Source organism: Pongo pygmaeus, chromosome 4 (genome assembly GCF_028885625.2).
Source record: "Pongo pygmaeus isolate AG05252 chromosome 4, NHGRI_mPonPyg2-v2.0_pri, whole genome shotgun sequence".
NCBI lineage: Eukaryota > Metazoa > Chordata > Mammalia > Primates > Hominidae > Pongo > Pongo pygmaeus.
Genome location: NC_072377.2, coordinates 186,190,055 through 186,214,803, shown reverse-complemented (window position 1 = coordinate 186,214,803; position 24,749 = coordinate 186,190,055). Strand labels below are relative to the sequence as shown.

At 45.6% G+C, this 24,749-nt stretch overlaps 1 long non-coding RNA gene and 1 pseudogene across 2 annotated transcripts; one reads left to right on the top strand and one right to left on the bottom strand.

Moving 5' to 3' along the window:
* The window catches only part of LOC129036289 (ankyrin repeat domain-containing protein 18B-like), a 54,885-nt pseudogene extending 36,586 nt beyond the window's left edge, over positions 1-18,299 (top strand).
* A 1,793-nt stretch (positions 18,300-20,092) lies between these two features.
* Positions 20,093-23,685, bottom strand: LOC129037121 (uncharacterized). 2 transcript variants are annotated; one of them, XR_008502730.2, is made up of 4 exons: positions 21,942-23,685; positions 21,686-21,826; positions 20,682-20,815; positions 20,093-20,411 (listed from the first exon to the last, which is right to left on the bottom strand). It is a non-coding gene; the product is annotated as an uncharacterized LOC129037121 (long non-coding RNA). The 2 variants fall into 2 exon arrangements; XR_008502731.2 differs by having other exon boundaries at positions 20,682-21,826.
* Positions 23,686-24,749: the final 1,064 nt, after the last annotated feature.

Sequence of the window (24,749 nt, the reverse complement as noted above, 5' to 3'; positions counted from 1 at the left end):
TGGTTTTATTGCTCAGGGGGCATGAGGGAACATGCCAACATGTGATGTCTCCCCCAGACACCCAGCTTTAAAATTTCTTTTGTACTCTGTCCCTTTATTTCTCAGACCAGCCGACTCTTAGGGAAAATAGAAAAGAACCTATGTTGAAATATCGGGGGCTGGTTCCCCCGATACCTGGTGCCCACATGGTGTTTTTTCCCAAGTGCAAGTGGGAACCCGATTCCCTTTGGTAGGTGCAGAGAAACGTCATTCATTCAGTCCACAGAAACGCTTGTTCAACTCCCTGATGACTGGTGAGTAGTCTGTGTATGGTCTGGGTTAGCTATGGGTCAGGCGGAGTCTAAACATCATGCTTATCTCTGCTATATTAAACTCCTGTTAAAACAGGGTGGTGGTTGAGTGCCTATGGAAAATATGATCACTCTATTCAGGGCAGTGGAAGAATACTGTCCTTGGTTTCCTGAAAAAGGAATCTTACCTGTAGAACTATGGGATCATGTTGGTGCAACATTCTGGGAACTGGTATCCACAGGGAATTATGTTCCCATCACTGTTTGGGGTGATTGGGCCTTGGTACATGCTGTCCTAATGACATACCAATCCCGTGACCCCCTACAGTTACCACAGTTTTCTAAATCTGATGACCGTCCACCTCTTCCTCGACCTTCCTCTCCTGCAGGGCCTTCGTTATCTGATCAGCCTCTCCCTTTGCCTACTCCTCCCCCACCTGACAATGTTGAAAATTCAATGTCTAACTCCAGTGACCCCAGCTTAAGGTCACCCGCTGATGATCTTATTTCTTTTCACAAAGAGCCGGTACTTGTAGCTCCCGCAGCCCCAACTCAGACAGCCCAGAACCATAGATATGCTAATTCTTCTCTCTTCAAACCTCTGGAGTCACCTAATGGCCCTGGGACCAAACTACAATTTACCTATAATTCTTCAGGCCCTCCCCCATCCACTTCAGCCCCTCACCCTCCTGTCATTTTGGTTTCTCAACCAGTCACTTTGCCATCCACTCAGCCTGCTTCTCTGTACCCTTCTTCACACATGGATGCCACTAATCACCAGTATACTTCTGCTCCTGCTCCCCCAATGCGCCTTCCTCACACTCTCATTCCAGTCTGACCCCCTCACCCTCAGTTTCCCTTATCTACACGCTTTTCCTGTCACTTCTATGCCGACTCCATCTCAGATGCCTACTCTTGAAACTTCACTGCAACACTTATTATGCCAAAACAAAGAAACAAGTGGATTAGATGTGTGGGCTTATCTGGTCGCACTAGAACCTCCCAACTTCCAAGGGTTACAAATGTGTCGTTATGTACCTCTCGATCTTACCTTTTTAAAAGAATTTAAGGATGGTTGTACTCAGTATGGCCCTACTTCTCCTTATGTTAAAATGGTATTACAAACTTTTTGTACAGAGGTCATTTTGCTTCCTTCAGACTGGGACCCTTTGGCAAAAGCTGTTCTAACCCCATCTCAGCATTTACAACTTCATACCTGGTGCTCAGAGGAGGCTGGTTTGCAGGCTCAGCTAAATCGGACTAATGGCATTCTAGTTACTCAGGCTCAGCTCACAGGCTCCAGTAGTTTCTCTGATACTTATGCCCAATTAAACTTTGATGCTCTTACCACAGAACAAGTAACAAGAGTGTGTATGAGAGCTTGGGATAAATTACATGCCCCAGGCCAAGCTCCTGTTTCTTTTACTATGGTTAAACAAGGTCACACTGAATTATACCCTAACTTTTTAGCTAAATTACAAGATGCTGTTGAAAAATCTGTCACTGATGAGCATGCTGAAGGTATTCTCCTTCGTATGTCAGCTTTTGAAAATGCAACCCATGAGTGTAAAATGGCCATGCATTCTGTCCAATGACAAAACTTACCCGATCACGAGGTGTTGCCTGCATATATTAAAGCTTGTGAAGGCATTGGATCAGAGACCCACAAAGCTATTCTGTGGGCACAGGCCATGAAGGACAGCAACCAAACTGGTCCCACTAATTCTTTTCTTGGAGCCTGCTATAATTGTGGTCAACTTGGTCATACTCGAAAACATTGCACTGTTAAAAACTTACAAGTGGCCAAGCTGGCTCAACAAACACAGCCAAATGCTGCTGCTACTGTTTGCCCACATTGTCACAAAGGTAAACATTGGGCAAATAATTGCCATGCTAACTATGATATAGATGGAAACCCCCTGCCACAACACCAAGGAAACAGGGAATGGGGCCAGTCTCAGGCCCCAATATCAAATGGAATGCTTCAGACTCAGACCAACATTGTGTTTCCACTTCAGGTGGTCCCAACGCAGACCCCAGCCAAACAAATTTACCTACAGCCAACCCAAATGGGTCCTAGCCTCTCCTTCTGTCTCAGTACAATGCTTGTCCACCTCCATGGTAGGGGGCAGAGCGGTCAATCTCTGTAGTACTATTCCTCTAAATTTACTACCTAACTCTTTGCCTTTAATTGTCCCCACAGGGGTCACTCGCCTTTTACCTCAAGGTTCAGTGGGCCTGGTGTTAGGTAGGGCATCCACCTCTCCTAAAGGAATTACCATTCATACTGGTCTCATTAATTCTGATTCCGTTGATGAGATTAAATTAATCATGTCTGCCAAGGTTCCTGTTTCCATTCCAGCCAGTAAGTCAATTGCTCAATTGCTTTTACTAGCTAGTACCATTTTAAACAAAGGAGATAAGACATGTGGCCCTGCGATGGGCTCTGGTGATGAAAAGGCCACTTATTGGATTAATGTAATTTCTAAACAATGGCCCACCTGCACCAAACACATTCAAGGAAGAAAGTTTGAGGGCCTAGTACATACTGGGGCGGATGTTTCTGTTATTTCCTCTAGTTTATGGCCTTCCTCCTGGCTTAAACATCCCACTAACATGGGACTAGTAGGTGTTGGAAAAGCCAAGGAAGTTTATGAGAGCACATTTATCTTGCCTTGCACTGGCCCTGATGGTCAAAAGGGTACAATTCAGCCTTATATCACACCAATCCCCATTAATCTTTGGGGTAGAGATTTACTGGCACAATGGGGTGCTGAAATTATTCCACATAACTCTTATAGTGCTCCCAGTCAGCATATGATGGAAAACATGGGGTTTGTTCTTGGACTTGGTCTTGGTCCAAAACACGAAGGGATTACTAAACCCCTCCAATTACTGTAAAAGAAGACAGGGCTGGTTTAGGTTATCCTTTTTAATGATGGCCGCTGCCACACCTCCTGATCCTATTCCTTTACAATGGAAGTCTGACACACCCGTTTGTATTCAGCAGGCTTTAACTCACTCGGTTTCTGAACAGTTACAATTTGGAAATGTGGAACCTGCTCTTTCCCCCTGGAATTCTCCTGTGTTTCTAGTAAAAAAGAAATCAGGCAAGTGGCAGATGGTAACCGACTTAAGGGCCATTAACACTGTAATTAAACCTATGGGAACCATCCAACCCAGCATACCTGCCCCTGCTTTAATACCTAAAAATTGGCCTCTCATAGTTATTGATCTTAAAGATTTTTTTTATATTGCTTTACATAAATCAGATTGCAAAAAATTTGCTTTTACTGTACCATCTATCAATAATCAGGAGCCTGCAGCTCATTATCAATGGAAAGCACTTCCTCAGGGAATGCTGAATAGCCCTACAGTCTGCCAGCTTTATGTTGGACAGGTGTTTCACCAGTTTGAGCCCAATTTCCCCAAGCCTATATTCTTCATTATATTGATGATATTTTAATTGCTGCCCCCCACTGATAAAGAATTAATTAACTGTTATCAAAGTTTGAGCTGCCATGTTACAAAGGCTGGATTACACATCGCTCAGGATAAAATTCAACAAACCACTTCTGTTCAATATTTAGGAACGGTGGTTGATAAACAACGTATTCAACCTCAAAAAGTTCAAATTAGGAGAGATTCTTTGAAAACTTTAAACGACTTCCAAAAACTTTTGGGTAACATTAATTATTTAAGACCTACTTTAGGCATTCCAAACTATGCGCTGTCTAACTTGTTTTCGACACTGCGGGGAGATTCCAATCTTCACAGTCCCAGGACTTTGACCCCTGAGGCTTCACTGGAACTGGAATTCATAGAGGAAAGAATCCAGACCACCCAGTTATCTAGAGTACAGCCATCTCAGCCTTTTCAGCTTCTAGTTTTCACTTCATTGCACTCCCCTACTGGGCTAATGGTTCAACATAATGATTTAGTGGAGTGGTGTTTTCTTCCTCATTCTGTGTCGAAAACTTTGTCTGTTTATCTGGACCAAATAGCCATATTAATTGGACAGGCTCGGTGTAGAATACTTAAAATTTCCAGATTTGATCCAAATTTAATTGTAGTTCCTTTAAATCAGCCCGAAGTTCAAGGTGCCTTTCAACATTCTGTACTGTGTCAAATTCACTTGGCTGATTTTGTTGACATTATTGACGTCATTATCCAAAGAACAAATTGTTTGATTTTATAACAATGACGTCTTGGGTGGTCCCTCGATTAACCAAAGATCAGCCCATTCCTGAGGCCATTACAGTGTTCACTGATGGCTCCAGTAATGGCAATGCTGGTTATGTGGGTCCTACAGACAAGCTTATTTCTACCCCTTATACCTCTGCTCAAAAGGCAGAGTTAATTGCTGTGATTACTGCCTTAGAGGATTTCCCCAAACCTTTAAATATCGTCTCTGATTCTGCTTATGTTATACATGCCATTAAAAATATAAAAACCGCTATCAAATATATTGATAATTCTGAATTGGCTTCTTTATTTTCAAGGTTACAACAGGCAGTTCGCCAATGTAGACACCCTTTTTATATTACACATATTAGATCTCATATCACTTTACCAGGACCCATGTCTGCTGGCAATCATAAAGTCGACTGTTTGGTCTCTTTTGCAATTCAAGAAGCTCAGGAGTTCCATAATCTCACTCAGGTCAATTCTGCTGGACTAAAAAATAAATTTGCTCTTACCTGGAAAGAGGCTAAGCTTATTGTTCACAGCTGCCCTCAGTGTCAGGTCTTCATACTTCCAAATCAGGAATCTGGTGTTAATCCCAGAAGCCTTACTCCTAATGATTTATGGCAAATGGATGTGACTCATGTTAGCTCCTTTGGCAGACTTTCATATGTGCATGTCTCTGTAGATACCTTCTCAGGTTTTATCTGGGCTACTTGCCAAACAGGGGAAGGCACGGCCCATGTTAAAATACATCTGAATTCTTGCTTTGCAGTTATGGGGCTTCCATATCAAATAAAGACAGACAATGCCCCTGGATATGTTAGTAAGGCTTTTGATTTATTTATGCAACAATGGGGAATTTCCCATATTACCAGAATCCCTTACAATCCTCAGGGACAGGCTGAGGTGGAACGGGCCAATCACACCTTAAAAACTCAATTGTCCAAACAGTCTAAACAACAAAAACATAATTTAACTACCCCCTACTCCCAGTTACATTTGGCATTGTTTACTTTAAATTTTTTTAATGTTCCTAAAGATAATAATCTAACTGCAGCCAAACGCCCTTATACAGGCAAAAAATTCTCCCTAAACGAAGGCAAGCCAGTGTTATGGAAAAACTCCCAAACTAATACCTGGGAACCTGGCACAATTATAATGCAGAGGAGAGGATATGCTTGTGTTTCACCAGGAGATCATCAATCCCCTGTCTGGATACCCACTAGGAGATTCAAGCTTCATGTGAATACTGACGACAAAAACCACAGGGAAAAAACGTCCATGTCAGAGACCGCCATCAGACATGGTGAGATCTGTGCCAACTCCTCAGAAGCTGGCACACCAAATCACAATGGGTCTGATTCAATCCTCCCTGATGGTAACGCCGACCTAGCTAACTAATCCCACTTCTCTTAATTACCTTTTTCTCCTTACAAACCTACAAATCTCACCATTTCTATTGGTCTAAAAATAACATCCCTCTGTTCTTCTTTTGCTCCTTCAGCACTGAATCTTGCTTACACTAGGTTTTATTTAATAATTCTCCCCTTATACTTTCTTTCTCACCAGTTTCCTCTCACACTGATTTACCTGCTACACAAAATTATCCTTAGTGGGTTTATGTGCCTTTTCCTCCACTTATTTGATCTCTCACCTGGATGGATGCTCCTGCAGAAATCTACACTAATGACAGTGTGTGGATTCCTGGAGCTACAGATGACCATTGCCCTGCTCAACCAGAAGAAGGCACTGAATTTAATGTTACCATGGGTTATAAACACCCTATCTGTGCCTCAGACATGCACCTGGTTGTATCCATCTAGAAACTCAAGTCTGGGCCACTTATCTTCTGGAGAGATCAGCTACAGAGGAACTAGGACATTTGGTCTCTGGCCTCTCCCTTTCTCCTTTAAAACAAATGAAAGGGGGAGTAATTGGCGATACCCCATACTTTCAATATAAACCTGCAGGAAAACCATGCCCTAAAAATGTTGAGGGCCCATCTAAAACTTTAATTTGGGAAGATTGTGTTAACTCACATGCAGTAATATTAAAAAATGACTCATATGGTTTAGTAATAGACTGGGCACCAAAGGGCTATTTAAAAAACAATTGCTCCTCTGGCGGAAGGAAATGCCTGGAGGCTACTTATTTTATTTCTAATCGGGAAAATAAGAATCATCATTCTACTTTGCATAGGAGGTTCAGCTTATTCTTTCCCTTGAAATAGGAAGATAAAGGCATTACCCCCCCCCCGAGGCCTCATATGATACTCCCCATTCTGAGCCCAGAACACCCAGAACTTTGGAAATTGGCTATTACCATGTCTGGACTGTGAGTATGGGAAGGGGAAACTATTCTGTCTGTTGTCCCCACTACCAACCCCCTCTCTCAGTATCAACGTAGATCCAGACATTCTGTTTTACTTACCTCCAACCTGACTGCTCCCATACAGAGTTGTGCTAAGCCTCCTTACACGCTGTTAGTGGGAAATATCAAAATCTGGACAAACAATCAAACTGTCCAATGCATTAATTGTCATTTATACACTTGCATTAACTCCCATTTTGACTCCAGGAAAAGTGAAATGTTGGTTCGAGCTCGAGAAGGAATCTGGATTCTGGTAACTTTGCCCAGACCTTGGGAATCCTCCCCCTCGATACATTTAATTAATGAAGTGTTGACAGCAAATTCTAAAAAGATCTAAGCGATTTGTTTTCACTTTAATCGCTGTGATCCTGGGCCTAATTACAGTCACTGCACTGGCCACCACTGCCAGAATGGCGTTACATCAATCTATTCAAACGGCTCATTTTGTTAATGATTGGCAAGCCTATTCCACCCAAATGTGGAATTCTCAACAAGGCATTGATCAAAAATTGGGTAATCAAATTAATGATTTAAGACAGTCTGTTGTTTGGCTTGGAGATTGGGTAGTGAGTCTCAAACATCGCTTGCAAATGCAGTGTGATTGGAATACTTCGGATTTCTGTATCACCCCATATTCCTACAATGAGACTGATCAGTCATAGGAAATGGTCAAAGGACACCTTCTGGATAGGGAAGATAATATATCACTGGACATAACTAAATTAAAGAAATAAATTTTTGAAGCCTCTCAAGCTCATTTATCCATTGTGTCTGGAGCTAAGGCGTTAGATCAGGTGGCAGAAAATCTTTCTGGACTAAACCCCATGACTAGGATTAAGTCTATTGGGGGCTCCACTGTAGTAAATTTTTGAATTATGTTTCTCTGTTTAATCGGCTTGTCTTTAGTGTGCTGGACCAGTCAAAGAATCCTGCCTCAAAATTAAGACAACGAACAAGCCTTCATTGCCATGGCACATTTATATAAAAAGAAAGGGAGAGATGTTGCGGGAAGTCAGGGACCCCAAATGGAGGGACCTGCTGAAGCTGTGACAGAAGAACATAAATTGTGACGATTTCATGGATATTTATTAGTTCCCCAAATTGATACTTTTATAATTTCTTAATGCCTGTCTTTACTACAATCTCTGAACAAAAACTATGAAAATTTCATGGATATTTATCACTTCCCCAATCAATACTCTTGTGATTTCCTTTGCCTGTCTTTACTTTAATCTCTTTATCCCGTCACCTTCATAAACTGAGGATGTATGTCACCTCAGGACCCTGTGATGATTGCACTAACTGCACAAATTGTTCATAAAGCATGTGTGTTTAAACAATATGAAAACTGGGCACCTTGAAAAAAGAACAGGATAACAGTGATGTTCAGGGAACAAGGGAGATAACCATTGGGGCTGACTGCCTGAGGGGCCAGATGGAACAGAGTCATATTTGTCTTCTTACAAAAGTGGATGGGAGAAATATTGCTGAATTCTTTTTCTCAGCAAGGAACAGCCCTGAGAGAGAGAATGCGTTCCTAGCGGGAGGTACCTAAAATGGCCGCTCTGGGAATGTCCGTCTTATATGGTTGTAGATAAGGGATGAAATAAGCCCTGGTCTCCCGTAGTGCCCCCAGGCCTATTAGAAATGAGGAAATTCCTGCCTAGTAAATTTTAGTCAGACTGGTTGTCTGCTCTCAAACCCTGTCTCCTGATAAGATGTTATCAATGAAAATGCATGCCCAGTGGGACATGAAACTTCATTAGCAATTTTAATTTTGCCCCGGTCCTATGATCTCGCTGTGCCCCCATTTGCCTTGTGATATTTTACTGCCTTGTGAAGCAGTGATCCCTGTGACCCACACCCTATTCATACACGCCCTCCCCTTTTCAAATCCATAATAAATACTTGCTGGTTTTGTGGCTTGGGGGGCATCACGGAACCTGCCAGCATGTGATGTCTCCCCTGGACACCCAGCTTTAAAATTTCTTTTGTCCTCTGTCCCTTTATTTCTCAGACCGGCTGACACTTAGGGAAAATAGAAAAGAACCTACGTTGAAATATCGGGGGCTGGTTTCCCCAATAAAGAGAAGCCAGAAAGTATTTCCTTACATCAGCTCGTAGACCAGAGGAGGAAGCCCAAGACCTCTGTGAGGAGGCTTTTCCCTCTACCTGGCCTGATTGGGATCCAAACTCCTCAGGTGAGAAGACAGCTTTGGATGATTTTCACCAGTATCTCCTTGTGGGTATCAAGGGAGCTGCTTGAAAACCCCTAAATTTGTCTAAGATGACTGAAGTTGTCCAGGGGCCTGATGAGTCACTAGGAGCATTTCTAGAATGCCTCCAAGAGGCCTATCAGACTTACATCCCTTTTGAACCAGCAGCTCCCAAGAATAGCCATGCTATTGATTTGGCATTTGTGGCTCAGGTAGCCCCTGATATTAAAAGAAAATTACAAAACGTGGAAGGATTTGCTAGAATGAACATCAGCCAACTTTTAGAGATAGCCCAGAAAGTTTTTCACAAGCGAGAGTTTGAAAAGCAAAAACAGGCAGATCAGGCAGCTGAAAGGGCTGCTGACAAAGCATCAAAAAAGCAAAGATCTTAGTGGCTGCCATCCAAGGAGCTAAGAAGGAAGGGCCCCCATCACACAGCATCAGCCAGGGGACCTCAGGTCTCTACCAGAAAGGCCAAAAAGGTGAGCAGGCTCCCCTACAATGAAACCAATGGGCTTACTGCAAGCAAATGCGACATTGGAAAAAGGAATGCCCATTAAAGCCAGAGGAGAAACCAGAAAAGAAAAAGATCCTCACCTTCCCCGCAGTGGAGGAATCTGATCATTGATGGGGCTTGGGCTTCCTCTCCCTTGGACCCCTGGAACCCGTGGTGACCGCCACAGTGGGGGGCCAGCCTGCACGCTTCCTAATTGACACCAGTGCAGAATACTCAGTACTGCAAACACCCTTGGGCAGTGTCTCTAATAAAAAGGTCTCTGTGCAAGGGGCTACTGGAGCTATTCAGGAATATCCTGTCACCCACTCACAAGAGGTGAGTTTGGAACAGAAAAGAGTAACCCACTCATTCCTCATGGTCCCAAAGTGCCCCTTCCCCCTCCTCGGATGAGACACACTCCATAAATTACAGGTGTCCATCTCCTTCTCAGCCCAACAAGCTCACCTCACGTTAGGGGACACATCGCCCCCTACTGCTCAGCTCCTGGTAACCACCCTTCTGTCAGAGGAATATCTCTTAGTTTCACCCTCACAACCACCAGAAAATAAAACTAATCCTCTCCTACTGGATTTACAGACTCTCTGTCCTTGAGTCTAGGCCAAGTCAAACCCCCCGGGACTGGCTTAGCACCATCCGCCAGTGATGGTAGGACTCTGGGCCACCACCTTGCTGTTCCAGGTAAAACAATATCCTATGAGTCAGCAGGCTAGAGAGGTAATCAATCCCCACATTCAGTGACTATTACAAGCTGGTATACTCACACCATGTCAGTCCACCTGGAATACTCCATTTTTGCCCATCCCAAAACCCAGAACAAATGATTACCGGCCTGTACAGGACTTGTGGTAAGTTAACAAGTGGACACTCACCATCCATCCAACTGTCCCTAACCCTTATACTTTACTCAGCCAGCTCCCACCAGAACATATGGTGTACACTGTCCTTACCTTAAAGGATGCTTTCTTTGCTATTTCTCTGGCCCCCAAAAGCCAACCTATCTTTGCTTTTGAATGGACAGATCCTGGCTCGGGAGACACCACCCAATTAACCTGGACTTGGTTACCCCAGGATTTAAAAAATTCCCCCACCCTTTTTGGGAAAGCCCTCTAACAGGATCTTACACCATTCCAAGCCAGTCACCCTAACTGCACTCTTCTCCTGTTGTAGACGACCTGTTTTTGGCTACTGAAACTACTGACAGCTGCCTGCAACATATTAGGGACCTACTTTACTTCCTTCAGGAATTCGGGTATCGGGTCTCAGCCATGAAGGCCCAGCTTTGTCTTCCCAGCATTTCCTACCTGAGGTATGAGATAAACGAGGGAAAAAGGGCACTCACTAGTGCTCGAAAGAAAGCCATCCTGCAAATCCCCACTCCCACCACTAAGAGACAGGTATGTGAATTCCTGGGGGCAGTGGGTACTGTCGCCTATAGATATCGGGGTTTGCGGAAATTGCCAAGCCCCTGTACACCACTACCGGAGGGAATGGCCCACTAGTTTTGACTGACAAAGAAGAAAAGGCTTTTCAAAATCTAAAGAAGGCATTAACAGAGGCCCCTGCCCTTGCCCTCCCAAATATCTCAAAACCATTTCACCCTTTCGTTCATGAAAGCCAGGGAGTCACTAAAGGGGTACTCACTCAGACTTTAGGGCCATGGCAACGCCCAGTGGCCTATTTGTCTAAGAGACTGGACCCTGTGGCCTCCAGGTGGCCAAGTTGTCTGCAAGCCATCACGGCGACAGCAAGCCTGGTCCAGGAGGCTGATAAACTGACTCTGGGACAGAATTTAACCCTTACGGCTCCTCATGCAGTAGAGACTTTGCTACAAAGTGCTTCTAGCAAATGGATGTCAAATGCTCACATCCTGCAGTATCAGAGTTTACTGTTAGATCAGCCTTGTTTAACTTTCTCTCCCACAAAGTGTTTAAATCCAGCTACCTTGATCCCTGATCCAGACCTTACCACACCTGTCTGTGACTGCCAAGAACTGTTAGAATCTATGGAAACTGGCCTACCTGATCTCCAAAATGTGCCTGTAATGGAGGCAGATGCCACTGTATTTACAGACGGTAGCAACATCCTTGAACAGGGAGTATGAAAGGCTGGTGCAGCCGTTACTACAGAGACAGATATACTGTGGGCCCAGGCACTGCCGGCAGGTACCTCCGCACAGGGGGCTGAATTGGTTGCCCTCACTCAGGCCCTCCGATGGGGTAAGGACAAACATATTAACATTTACATAGACAGCAGGTATGCTTTTGCTACTGTACATGTACATGGAGTCATCTATCAAGAGCAAGGGCTACTCACCTCAGTAGGAAAGACTAAAAAACAAAGAAATTTTGGCCCTGCTTGAAGCTGTTTGGCTCCCTCAACAGGTGGCTGTAATTCACTGCAAAGTACATCAAAGAGAAGACAAGGCCGTTTCTCGTGGTAACCAAAGAGCAGACTCTGCAGCTCGAGAGGCAGCTCGGCTCCCGGTCATGCCTTTAACCCTGCTGCCTGCTGTGTCCTTTCCACAACCTGACTTGCCAGACCATCCAGAATACTCCCCAGAGGAAGAAAAACAAGCTTCGGATCTTCAGGCCAGTAAAAAATCAGGAAGGAGGAGTAAAACTGGCGCAGCTTCTAAGGAGCCATTTCAAGATCCCCCACCTTCAGGACTTAACTAACCAAGCAGCTCTCTGGTGTATGGCTTGTGATCACATAAACACCAAGCAAGGTCCTAAGCCCAGCCCAGGTCACCGCCTCCGGGGAGGCTCGCCAAGAGAAAGGTAGGAAATTGACTTTACAGAGATAAAACTGCACCAGGCAGGATATAAATACCTCCTGGTGCTAGTAAACACCTTTTCTGAATAGACTGAGGCATTTGCCACCAAAAACGAAACTGCCACCACAGTAGTTAAGCTTTTTTTCAATGAAATCATCCCTTGACATGTACTGCCAGTTGCCACAAGGTCTGATAATGGACCTGCCTTCACCTCATCCATAGCTCAGTTGGTCAGTAAGGTGTTAAACATTCAGTGGAAGCTCCATTGTGCCTATTGACCCCAGATCTCCGGCCAGGTAGAATGCATGAACCACACCCTAAAAAGTACTCTTACTAAATTAATCCTAGAGACTAATGAGAATTAGGTAAATCTCCGCCTTAGCCCTCCTTAGAGTAAGATACACCCCTTACTGGGCTGGGTTTTCACCTTTTGAAATAATGTATGGAAGGGCTCCGCCTATCTTGCCTAAGCTAAGGGATACCCATTTAGCAGAAATCTCACAGGCTAATTTGTTACAGTACCTGCAGTCTCTCCAACAGGTACGAGACATCATCCAGCCGCTTGTCCGGGGAGCTCATCCCAATCCAGTTCCTGACCAGACGGGGACCTGCCACTCTTTCCAGCTGGGTGACCTGGGTATATGTTAAAAAGTTCCAGAAGGACTCACTCCTGCCTGGAAAGGACCTCATACTATCATCCTCACCACACTGACGGCTCTGAAGGTGGATGGCATTCCTGCCCGGATTCATCACTCTCGCATCAAAAAGGCCAACAAAGCCCAGCAGGAAACATGGGTCCCCAAGCCTGGGCCAGGCCCCTTAAAACTGTGCCTAAGTCGAGTGAAGCCATCAAATTAATTCTTTTTATTTACCTCTTCTGTTTCCACCTGTTATGTCCTCTGCCCCTTCCTACTCTTTTCTCCTCACTTCCTTCACCACAGGATGTGTCTTTGCAAACACCACCTGGAAAGCGGGAACCTCCAAGGAATTCTCTTTTGTAGTTGATTTACGTGCTCTGTTCCCAGAACCTACCCGTACCATGAAGAACAACGCAATCTGCTGAGCACGGGAGCGGGGAACGTCGACCTTGCTGCAGGGTTTGGACACACTAGAAGCTGGACTAGATGTGGAAACTCTAAGGGTGAAGAAAAAAAGCTTCAGAGTGTTGATTTTTACCTTTGTCCTGGAAATCACCCTGACTCTAGTTGTTGAGATTCTTACCAGTTTTTCTGCCCTCACTGGACATGTGTAACCTTGGCCACTTACTCCGGAGGATCAACCCAATCCTCAACCCTTTCCATAGCTCGCACTTCCCATCCTAGACCGTGTACTATAGGAAATTGCAATTCTCTTACTATAACTGTCTGTAACCCTAGTTTAACTCAATGGTATTATGGCATGTCATGGGGATTAAGGCTTTATATTTCGGGATTCGATGTTGGAACTATGTTCACCATCCAGAAAAAGGTCCTTGTCCCATGGAGCCCTCCTGAGCCAATCGGACCTTTAACTGATTTAGGTGACCCTATGTTCCAAAAACACCCAGACAGGGTCGATTTAACTGTCCTGCCATCATTCCTGGTTCCTAGACCTCAGCTGCAATGACATCACCTCCAACCCAGCCTGATGTCCATTCTGGACGGGGTACATCACCTCCTTAATCTCACCCAGCCTAAACTAGCCCGAGGTTGCTGGTTGTGCCTAAAGGCCAAACCCCATGGATTAGGAGTAGAAGCCATGCTAAAAATTAACTTTCTTGTCATACACGCCCCCATGCCCTTACACTAGGAGACGTGTCAGGGAATGCCTCCTGTCTAATCAGTGCAGGGTATAACTTATCTGATTCTCCCTTTCAGGCTACCTGTAATCAGTCTCTACTTACTTCCTTAAACACCTCAGTCTCCTACCAGGCACCCAACAATACCTGGTTGGCCTGCACTTCAGGCCTCACTCGCTGCATCAATGGGACTGAACCTGGACCTCTCCTATGCATGTTGGTGCATGTACTCCCCCAGGTCTACGTGTACAGTGGGCCAGATGGACAACTTCTCATTGCTCCCCCTGAATTGCATTCCAAGTTTCGCCGAGCTGCCCCACTCCTTGTACCCCTTCTGGCCGGCCTTAGCATAGCTGGGTCAGCAGCCATTGGCACGACTGCCCTGATTCAAGGAGAAACTGGACTAATATCCCTATCTCAACAAGTAGGTGCTGATTTAAGCAATCTCCAATCAGCCATAAATGTACTGCATGCCCAGGTAAAGTCTCTAGCTGAAGTAGTTCTTCAAAACCGCCAAGGCTTAGATCTGCTATTTCTCTCCCAAGGAGGGTTATGTGCAGCTCTAGGAGAAAGTTGTTTCTATGCCAATCAGTCTGAAGTCATAAAAAATACTCTTCAAAACGTTCAAGAAAATGTAGATAGACGCCAGCAGGAACAGGAAAGTAACACCCCCTTGTACCAAAGCCTGTTTAACTGGAATCCCTGGCTAACTACTGTAATTGCTGGGTTGGCGGGACCCCTTCTCCTCTTGTTTAGTCTTCGGACCTTGTATATTAAATTGGTTTCTTAACTTTACAAAGCAACACATAGCTTCTGTCAAACTCATGTATTTTAGAACCCAATATAACGCCCTTGTTATAACCGAGGAATCAATGATTTGATTCCCCAAAAACACGAGTGGGAAACGTGATACCCTACCTTGTTTTAACCTGATTGATTCTCTCTTAGCTGAGAGAGCCGGACAGACTCCATTTTGGTTTCTTCGCTTGCAGCCCCTTGTCCCCCCCTCCCTTAAGGACATAACTGGTGCAAGCTGACTCCAAGCACATTCAGGAATGCGCTTACTGATAAGATACTGAGGCAAGCTGTACCAGCAGCCCCTGGACACATGCTCAGTTGATGGTACCCAAAGCCCCTGCATTTATCTCTTTGTGATAGTTTAAGCCCCTGCACCTGGAACTGTTTGTTTTCCTGTAACTGTTTCTATAACCATTTATCTTTTAACTTTTTGCCTGTTCTGCTTCTGTAAAAATTGCTCCAGCTAGACTCCCCCTCCCCTATTTAGACCGAGGTATAAAAAGAAATCTAGCCCCTTCTTTGAGGCTGAGAGAATTTTGAGCTCTAGCCATCTCTCAGTCGCCGGCAATAAAGGACTCCTGAATTAGTCTCACAGTGTGGCGTTTCTCTATAACTCGCTCGGTTACAACAACAGGACCTTGTTTGCTACCAAAAGTTCCATGCGCCCCTTGCCACCAGCTTCTTCCTTCTTATCAGGTCCCTTCCCTGGGCATAGGCCTGAGTGTGCAGCCTGGGTAGCTGTTAGCCCCAGAGATGGGGCCCGTCTGCACCCTGGGGAGCTCCCTGTGGCCAACTCCAGCTTTGTCCACCCTGGCGAGGGTGGGTGGCAGGCAGTACCTGGTCCTGTGGTTCAGGTTAGCTCTCTTGGGCTGGCTGCCCCCGCTCCCTGACTCCCCCCACCACCACCTCCCTCTCAGCTGGCCAGCTCTGGACATAGCAGTTGGCTGAGTCTGAGGCAGCCCGTCTTGGCAGCTCCCTCTCCTGCCTGCGAGGGTGACTTCACTTTGACTTCAAATCCACAGAATGATGTGCAGATTGCAGATTCAGCCCTGAGCCCCACCAAGACACAGCAGGGACAAGCAGCTGGCCCGGGGGTGCCCCAGGCTCCAGTTCCTTCCCCCTCCCACCCCAAGGCCGCATGGGCTTCCCTTCCTCCATCTCTCTGTGCCTAGATGCAGGCCAGACCTCAAGAGGCAGCTGGGGGATGGGGAGAGAACGGAGGACTTTCCCCACAGAGGCCCAGAACCCACATCCAACCTCAGCCCACAATCCCCCAGCGCAGGCCCCCTGGCTGTATATGTTCATGGCCATCATTTCTTTGGGGGAAATTAGATTCTTTGGGGCTCCAGTTCCTCTCTGCTGCTCGCTCTCCTCTGCTGCCAGTCCCACATCCTAAGAGTGCCCCTGTGTAGAGGGGGGAAGGGCACCCACCCTTACAGCTCCCTCGCATGAGGCTGAAAGGGGCCCAATTCTCCCGTAGACCCGATGTATACAGCTTCCTTGAATAAACAGAGAAATTGATCCCGCTAGTCTTAAAGTTACATTTGTTTCATTTGAGTTCCTGGAAACTTACCAGCCCAGGGCCTGACAATGAGAAACCAGCCTCCCAGCCCCTATGATTGCCTAAGGCACCACCTGCTGCCTGGTAACCAACTCCTCTTCCTCGCTCCTCTCCAATTCCTGTTTTTCCACATAGTTACATTTCTTCCTAGATAGCCCTGCAGGACCCCCAGCCTATCCACTAACCTGGATGTTGAGGCTCTCTTGGCCCCCTTCCCTACCCAGGTCTTTCCCTCCTCCTCTCTGCCCTGCCCGGACCCCTTCCGCAGAGGCCCAGCTCCACAGGGCCTGGCCTCTGAAAAATCGCGAGGGTGGGGGGTGGCGCGCTCTGCCAGGGGAACCTGGGGAGGCAGGGCAGTTCTCGAAGTCCCCTTGGTCGCACCCCGGCCATTCCGACCTTGCATTCGTGCGCTGCTTCCTTGCTCTGTGTAGCCAAAAGGAGCAAATGCAGGAACTGCAACCTGGCGCACCGGGCGAAACGAGCGGCTGCACCTGTAGAGGGGCTGGGACCCAGACTTCTGGTAGCCTTTACAGCATCAGGTTCGGAACCTGCCCGCCTCCTGCACCTTACTCCTACTGAGAGATGACAACGTGCCCCGCGCCCCGCGCCCCGCACTTGGCGCCTGCTGGGCTTGATCGGGGGAAGAGCTCCCTCTGGGCTGCCAGAGTGCCCAGGATAGATGCCACAAACTCCCGGGGTGAGTGCCATTGAGAGGTGAAGCTGGCTGGGCTTCTGGGTCAGGTGGGGACCTGGAGTTTTCTGTCTAGCTAAAAGTTTGTAAACGCACCAATCAGCACTCTGCGTCTAGCTAAAGGGGTAGGAGACTGGGAGAACTTTTGTGTCTAGCTAAAGGTTTGTAAACGCACCAATCAGTGCTCTGTCAAAACGGACCAATCAGCTGTCTGTAAAATGGACCAATCAGCAGGATGTGGGTGGGGCCAGAAAAGGCAATAAAAGCAGGACACACCCACCCCAGCCAGCGGTAACCCGCTTGGGTTTCCTTCCATAATGTGGAAACTTTGTTCCTTCCTTCCTACTGCTCACTTTTTGGGCCCCTGCCACCTTTATGAGTTGACACTCACCGGGAAGGTCTATAGCTTCCTGAGGCCAGCCAGATGCCAAACCCACCAGAATGAAGGAACAACTCCAGGCACGCTGCTACAACTTCAGACAGGTTGCTTTTAAGAGCTGTAACACTCACCGCCAGGATCCGCAGCTTCATTTCTTGAAGTCAGCGAGACTGAGAACCCACCAATTCCAGACGCACTACCGGCACCCTGCTTCTACCAACGACCTGCCCTGCCATCACCCTCCACCTACCTGTGCTCTGCCCCTCACTGCACCCTGCCCTGCCAGCACCATGCTCCTACCCACATCGTACCAGCGGCCCTGCCCCTACCGCACCCCGTCCCACTCCCCTCCAGCACCACGATTCTACACGTACCCTGTACCTACCTACGCTTCTCCCCCCCAGCACCCCGCCCTGTCAGCATTCTGCTCTACCTGCACCCTGCTTCTACCAACGCCCTGCCCTGCCATCACCCTCCACCTATCCGTGCCCCAGTCCTAACCGCACCCTGCCCTGTCAGCACCCTGCTCCTATCCGCACTCTGCCCCTTCCTGGGCCTGGCCCAGCTGCCGCCCTGCTCGTATCTGAGTCCGGGCCTGCAGCACCTAGCACGTATGTGGACCTTTCTCCTACCTGCTGCCCTGCCCGGCAGCACCACATCCTACCCGCGCCCCACCCTGCCAACACCCAACTGCTACCCGTCCTGCAGCACCCCATCCTACCCAAGCTCACCTCGCTAGAACCCCAATCTTACTTGCACCCCATTCCTACCCATACCCTGCCTTGCCAACACCCTGCTTCTACCTGCGCTCTGCCCCTACCCATGCCTTCCCCAGTATTACCCACACCCTGATCCTACCCGTACCCTGCTCCTACTCTTGCCCCACCAGCACCCCACCCCTAGGAGCGCCCTGCTCCGGGTCTTTTTTTTTTTTGAAATGAGTCTTGCTCTGTCACCCAGGCTGGAGTGCAGTGGCGCGACCTTGGCTCACTGGAAGCTCCACCTCCCGGGTTCACACCATTCTCCTGCCTCAGCCTCCCGAGTAGGTGGAACTACAGGCGCCCGCCACCATGCCCAGCTAATTTTTTGTATTTTTAGTAGAGACGGGGTTTCACTGTGTTGGCCAGGATGGTCTCGATCTCCTGACCTCGTGATCCACCTGCCTCAGCCTCCCAAAGTGCTGGGATTACAGGCGTGAGCAACCGCACCTGGCCCACCATCTCTATTTCTTATACACAGTAATGGTATAACAAGGATATAAATTTGCTTAATATGTAGCTTCTGGGTTCAGTGGATGTCATTCAGTAAGATAAGAAAGCTACTGACCTCTTCAAATCAAGGACACAATGCTGTTCCCTCAGGTAGCACAAACTGCATAGCCTCAAAATATGGGGAAGATAATATTTTATGAAATGAAGTATTTTAAGGCTGACCTACAGATAGGAACTTTTTTTCCAATCCAAGCAATAAAGCTTTGATGCAGATGTTCATTCCACAGTCCTGTCCTGATCCTCAGCTGCCAGAGGCCAGCCTGCACTTGCCTTCACACTGTGTCTTCCTGCATGGCTTCAGGCAAAGATTGCCAGGAGGCTCCTATAAATGTGGTCATCTTATGGATTAAACACTTTGTTAGTTTTGTTTGTGTTTGAGAGACCAGGTCTCACTGTCATCCAGCCTGCAGTGCAGTGACATGATCACAGCTTTCTGTAACCTCCAACTCCTAAGCTCAAGTGATCCTCCCAGCTCAGTCTCCTGCACAGCTAATTTTTAAATTTTCTGTAGAGATGGGGTCCTGCTATTGTTGCCTAGACTGGTGTCAAACTCCTGGTTTCAAGTAATTTTCATGCCTTGGCCTCCAAAAATGCTGAGATTACAGGAGTGAGCCATCACGCCCAGCTCAAATACTCCTTTGTTTGTTGTGAGATGGAGTCTCGCTCTGTCACCAGGCTGGAGTGCAATGGTGCAATCTCGGGTCACTGCAACCTCCGCCTCCCGGGTTCAAGCGATTTTGGTGCCTCAGCCTCCCAAGTAGCTGGGACTACAGGCACGTGCCACCACACCCAGCTAATTTTTGTGTTTTTAGTAGAGACGGGGTTTCACCATGTTGGCCAGGATGGTCTCGATCTACTGACCTCATGATCCACCCGCCTCGGCCTCTCAGAGTACTGGGATTACACGCATGAGCCACCACACCCGGCCCAGATTAAATACTTCTTTAGAAGATGGACTAGAAGTGGGTCATCAGGAATTGTTTTTACTTACATATGAAGAATTCCAATCTTCAAAAAACTTTTAGAACTCAATCAGAACTTGAGAACTTGAGCACAGTAGGTGCTGTGATTCAATAACCAGAATTTTGCTTTACTTTATATACAAGTATTTGTTATTTTCCTACTAAATTACATGAAGGGAGTTGTCTGCATATGAGCTGCACCACCGAGCAGCATGCCTATCAGTGAGAAGGTGCCTGACAATTCTCAGTTGAAATGTCCTGACCAAGTTTCCCCAGAAATTTGTGAGTACTCAACCGTATTAAAACTAAATATATTGTTTTTAATGACAAATAGTCACTATTTGTGATTACTGTGCTATAATAGAACAAGTCCTTAGTTCAAAATTAAATGGCCACAGATTGACATATGCATAAAGCTTATCAACTATCACATATCACATTTCGACAAAAATCAAGAAGACGAACAGATGATCTCTTCCTTCTTTTGTGAGACAGGGTCTTGCTCTTGTCACCCAGGCTGGAGAGCAGTGGCACAATCATGGTTCACTGCAGCCTCCACCTCCTAGACCCAAATGATCCTCCAGCCTCTGCCTCCCAGGTAGTCACATGCCACCACTCCTGGTTAGAGACAGAGAGAGAGGGAGAGAGAGAGCGAGAGAGAGAGGGAGAGAGAGAGAGAGAGAGTGTGTGCATGTGTGTGTGTGTGTAGAGTCTCCCTATGATGCCTCGGCTGGTCTCAAACTCCTGGGCTCAAGCAATTCTCCCTCTTTGGCCTCCCAAAATGCCAGGATTACAGGCATGAGCAAAATCATACCAAAGAAATGATATTTTAAAAGTGAAGTCAAAGGTAGAATTTAAGAACAAAGGAATCCTATTTCTATAACTTACTAGTCCCAGGCAGACAAACAACACGGCCTTCCTCAGCCTCTTCCTGAGTCGTTTCAGAAGAATGTGAACCATGAGAAATCAGAGCTGTTATTTTCTGGTCGAAACTGACACTTCAGGCTACTGTTTTCATTTGCCTGTTGAAAGACTAACTTAGCTGTATTAATCATTTAAATTAAAATTAAACATTTTGAAGGGGAAAACATGGGGAGCAGACAACATCTACCTCACTGAAGGAGGCAGGTAATCAATGTAAAAGGAATGAGAAAAATCACCATTGGAACCACGGGTGTAATCAATGTTTCCAAGAGGCTTCAGCAATGACGCTGAAACCAGCTCGTGAAGGTTGCCGGGGAATAAGATGTTCACAGTGCTTTGATGTCTCATCCCACAGATGACTAATAACAAAAGGGAAAAGCTCCCTTCACAAGGAGATGTCCAGTTGACACCACCTTAACCAAAATTATTAAACATAGCCTCATCAGTTGTGGGACAAACAGACTCAAACATCTCCTGGTGTGAGGCGGTAAGTACACAACACTGCCTAATCTGGATTAGGCATTATCACTGTTTAATCTGGATCGACTCAGGAGAACACTATTTAATCTGTACGCTAGCCAAAATGCTCAATCTATTCTAGTCAGGAGAAGAAAAAAGCAACCAGATACATCTAGATTATGGGTCACTCTGTAAAACAAAGCGCCTAGATTTTTCAAAATGTTTCATGTATTGAAAGAACTACTCCAAAGTAAAAGAATAGAGAGACGTGACAACTAAAAGCAAGGTTAATCTTTTATTAAACTGTGGATCTAAAACAAAAATAACATTTTGGAGACAGGTAAATCTGAATATGGGCTGTACATTAAATTACTGTATTATAGTTAGATGGTAGAACTGTAATTATGTAGAAATATGTCATTATTTGCAAGAGATAAATGCTGAAGCGGGGTAAAACATCATTCTCTCTGCAACTTACTTTCAAATGATTCAGAGAAGAAGGTACTTACAGAAAGAGAAAGAAACTGCAAAAGGTGGCAAATGCTAGCCACTGGTTCATCTGAATGTCCATTGTTTTGCCTTTTAATTTTCTATAGGCAAGGGAAAGACAGGAAGGAGGGAAGGTGCAGGCATTTCTTATCAATTCATACCTGTAAAAAACAGAGTTAAAAGAAAACCAAAGGCTTAAAATTCATGTAAACATCCAGTGAGATCAATAGTGATTTTCTGTCAAATTTCTGAAAAGCCATTAAGACTATAACATACCTGACTAGGATCACCTGCAGGTAACTTAAAGTACTTTTTCTGGAGGTTCCAGTCCTTCTACTTCATATGTTTTATTCCATCATTCCTGGAATTCCCAGTTGTTCAAAATAAACCTCTAAATGATCATTGTAAGACATTTCATCATCAATATCATCCTTAAATAAAACTAAGAAAAAATAAAACAGACTCTGAAATAGTGACTAAACAATAAATAATTTGTAATAAAAAGGGCTAAGACATAAATGAGTCAATAAAATTCAGAAAAAAATAAAGCAGGCTCTAAGGTAGTGACTAAACAATAAATAATTTATAATAAAAAAGACTAAGACATAAATGAGTCAACAAAATCAAGAAAATAAAATAAAGCAAGCTTTAAAGTAGTGGCTACACAATTTGTAATCAAAAATACCTATTGACTCATTTATGTAATTAATGAGTCAATAAAGTGTACAATTTTTTTTTTAGATTGAGTCTCATTCTGTTGCCTAGACTGAAGTGCAGTGGTGTGATCTCAGCTCACTGCAATCTTCACCTCCCAGGCTCAAGCCATCCTCCTACCTCAGCCTCCCGAGTAACTGGGACTACATGCATGCAACATCGTGCCTGGATAATTTTTGAGGTTTTTTTGTTGTTTTTTTTTTTTTGTAGAGATAGGGTTGCCCCATGTTGTCCAGGCTGGTCTGGAACTCCTGGACTCAAGCGTTCCACCTGCCTTGGCCTCCCAAGTGCTGGGATTACAGGCGTGAGCCACCGCGCCCAGCCTGTTTTTATATTTGACATGAGAAAACCATTACAACTTCAGTCAATTATAAGTCATTATAAAAAAATATTTAACCTCTTTGAGAGGGCAGGACAGAAAGATCCTAACATGTTATCAAAGCTTAGGGTGGGATAAATGTGCCGTCACAAATGAATGGGGAAGAGAGCAGGCCCTTCAGAAAATGGTGTGGCAAATGGTTACCTCTATCAAAAAAGTACAGACGAGCCTATCCTAAGAGAAGTAAAAGAAAGGGAGGAAGGGAGGAGAGAGAGAGAGAGAGAAAGAGAGAGAGAGAGTGCACTGCAGGTTTCAGTGTTGTAATACCCAGCTCAGCAAGGACGAGATAAAACAAGAGCTCTCATTCATGGTCTAAGCTGGCACTGCCTTTTTAGAGGTTAATTTTGCAATTAACATCAAGAGTCTCAAAAACACTCATCACCTTTGACTTAGCCATTTCACCTCCAATAATCTAGCATGCTAAAACACTCAAAGATCGGATACATTTCGGTCAATAATTCTTTAACCACCAATTACACAATCCAAAAAAGTTTAAAAACTCCTTTGGCAGCAAAAGCTGTCCTCAATAAAAGTGATACTATTTATAGTTTCTATTTATACCACTCAGCTGGCCTTCAAAGCCATGCATACTTTTACTGTAAGTAGTCCCAGCCTACTTCTCTGGGCTTATTTACCAACGCAGCCTCCCACAGATGCTGTAAACCTGACAAAAAAAGCCCCTGGCTGTTCCCCAAACACGGCCCACATGCCTCACAGCAGCACCTTTGCTGATACTGTTTCTGCTTCCTGACATGTCGTCCTTATCCCACATCTAAGGCCTGGCACAGGCCCCATTTCTTTTCATAAAGCTTCAGCCATACCTGCCTCAGAGGTAAATTTCTGACCCCCATGATTCCCAGGCACATTTTGGTGCTGCTGGGTGTACATAACACAATCTGCAATGCGGTTCTGCATCTCTTCTTTGCACCTGGCTGAGGTCTCAGAGAGCAGAGACTAATATTTAATGGCTCCCTCAGTTTCTAAACACAGTGCTGTATACTGAGTGGCACCTCTAGGTGACTACTTTGCACCCTAAATGTTAAACTGAGGGATGAGTGAAACCATATCAGGATTAATAAATAAATAAATTCTTGAATTCCATCACTTAATAGCATTGGCCATTTGAATGCTGGCAGGTAGGAAGAAAAGAGGAGAAACAAAGAAACCCCAAAAGTTGGCATCATAACTACTGCCACAGAAAAGGAGAATCAAGCAGAGTGGTAAGGTAAATACCAGGGAAACACAGGTCACTGCGGGACAGAAGAAACTTCCAAGCTTGTCAGTAAAATGTAAGTTTCTCATTTTCCAATAAACTAGTGTGGCATAGGTCACAGTTTAGTCTTGTCTTCAAAATATTTTCCAGCATCAAGGACAACAATCTACAAGAAACAAAATGGGAGAAAAAGCAGCACACTCACGGCTCTGAAGAGCACAGCATAAGGCTACAAAAAGGACAAAGCACCTTCTCAACCTGCAATGCGCTCAGTGTCTGTAAATCACAAGTTAGGTGATGAAGGGCTGGTAGTTTCCCATGAATTAATAACTTTCCTTCTTGCCCCCATGTTATCTCCCTCACCGGACCCCCCAGTAAAACATCGTTAAAAGGCTCCTCTCAAATTGCTTGCACACGCTTGGAGAGGCTCACAGTAGTTAGTACACTCATACACAGCTGAACTTGAGCAACACGAGGCTTACAAGACAGCAAAGACAACAGCAAAGCTGGGCCCAGCAGCCATCACCTAAAGAACTCTTCACTCATTACAGTGGAGCAAGTGATCTCTCTGGAACCAGGAACCACAGAACCCTGAAGGGCACACAGCTGGTGGCTAAGGATTCAAGGCCTGCAGTGAAAATGTAACATGTCCCTCCAAGTGCTTATTTCTGCTATAAGCTGGTTTAGTTCTGCAACGAAAAACTAGATTTCTAACTGATATTAATATTAATAAACTTTTTTTTTTAAAGACAGGGTCTCACTCTGTCACCCAGGCTGG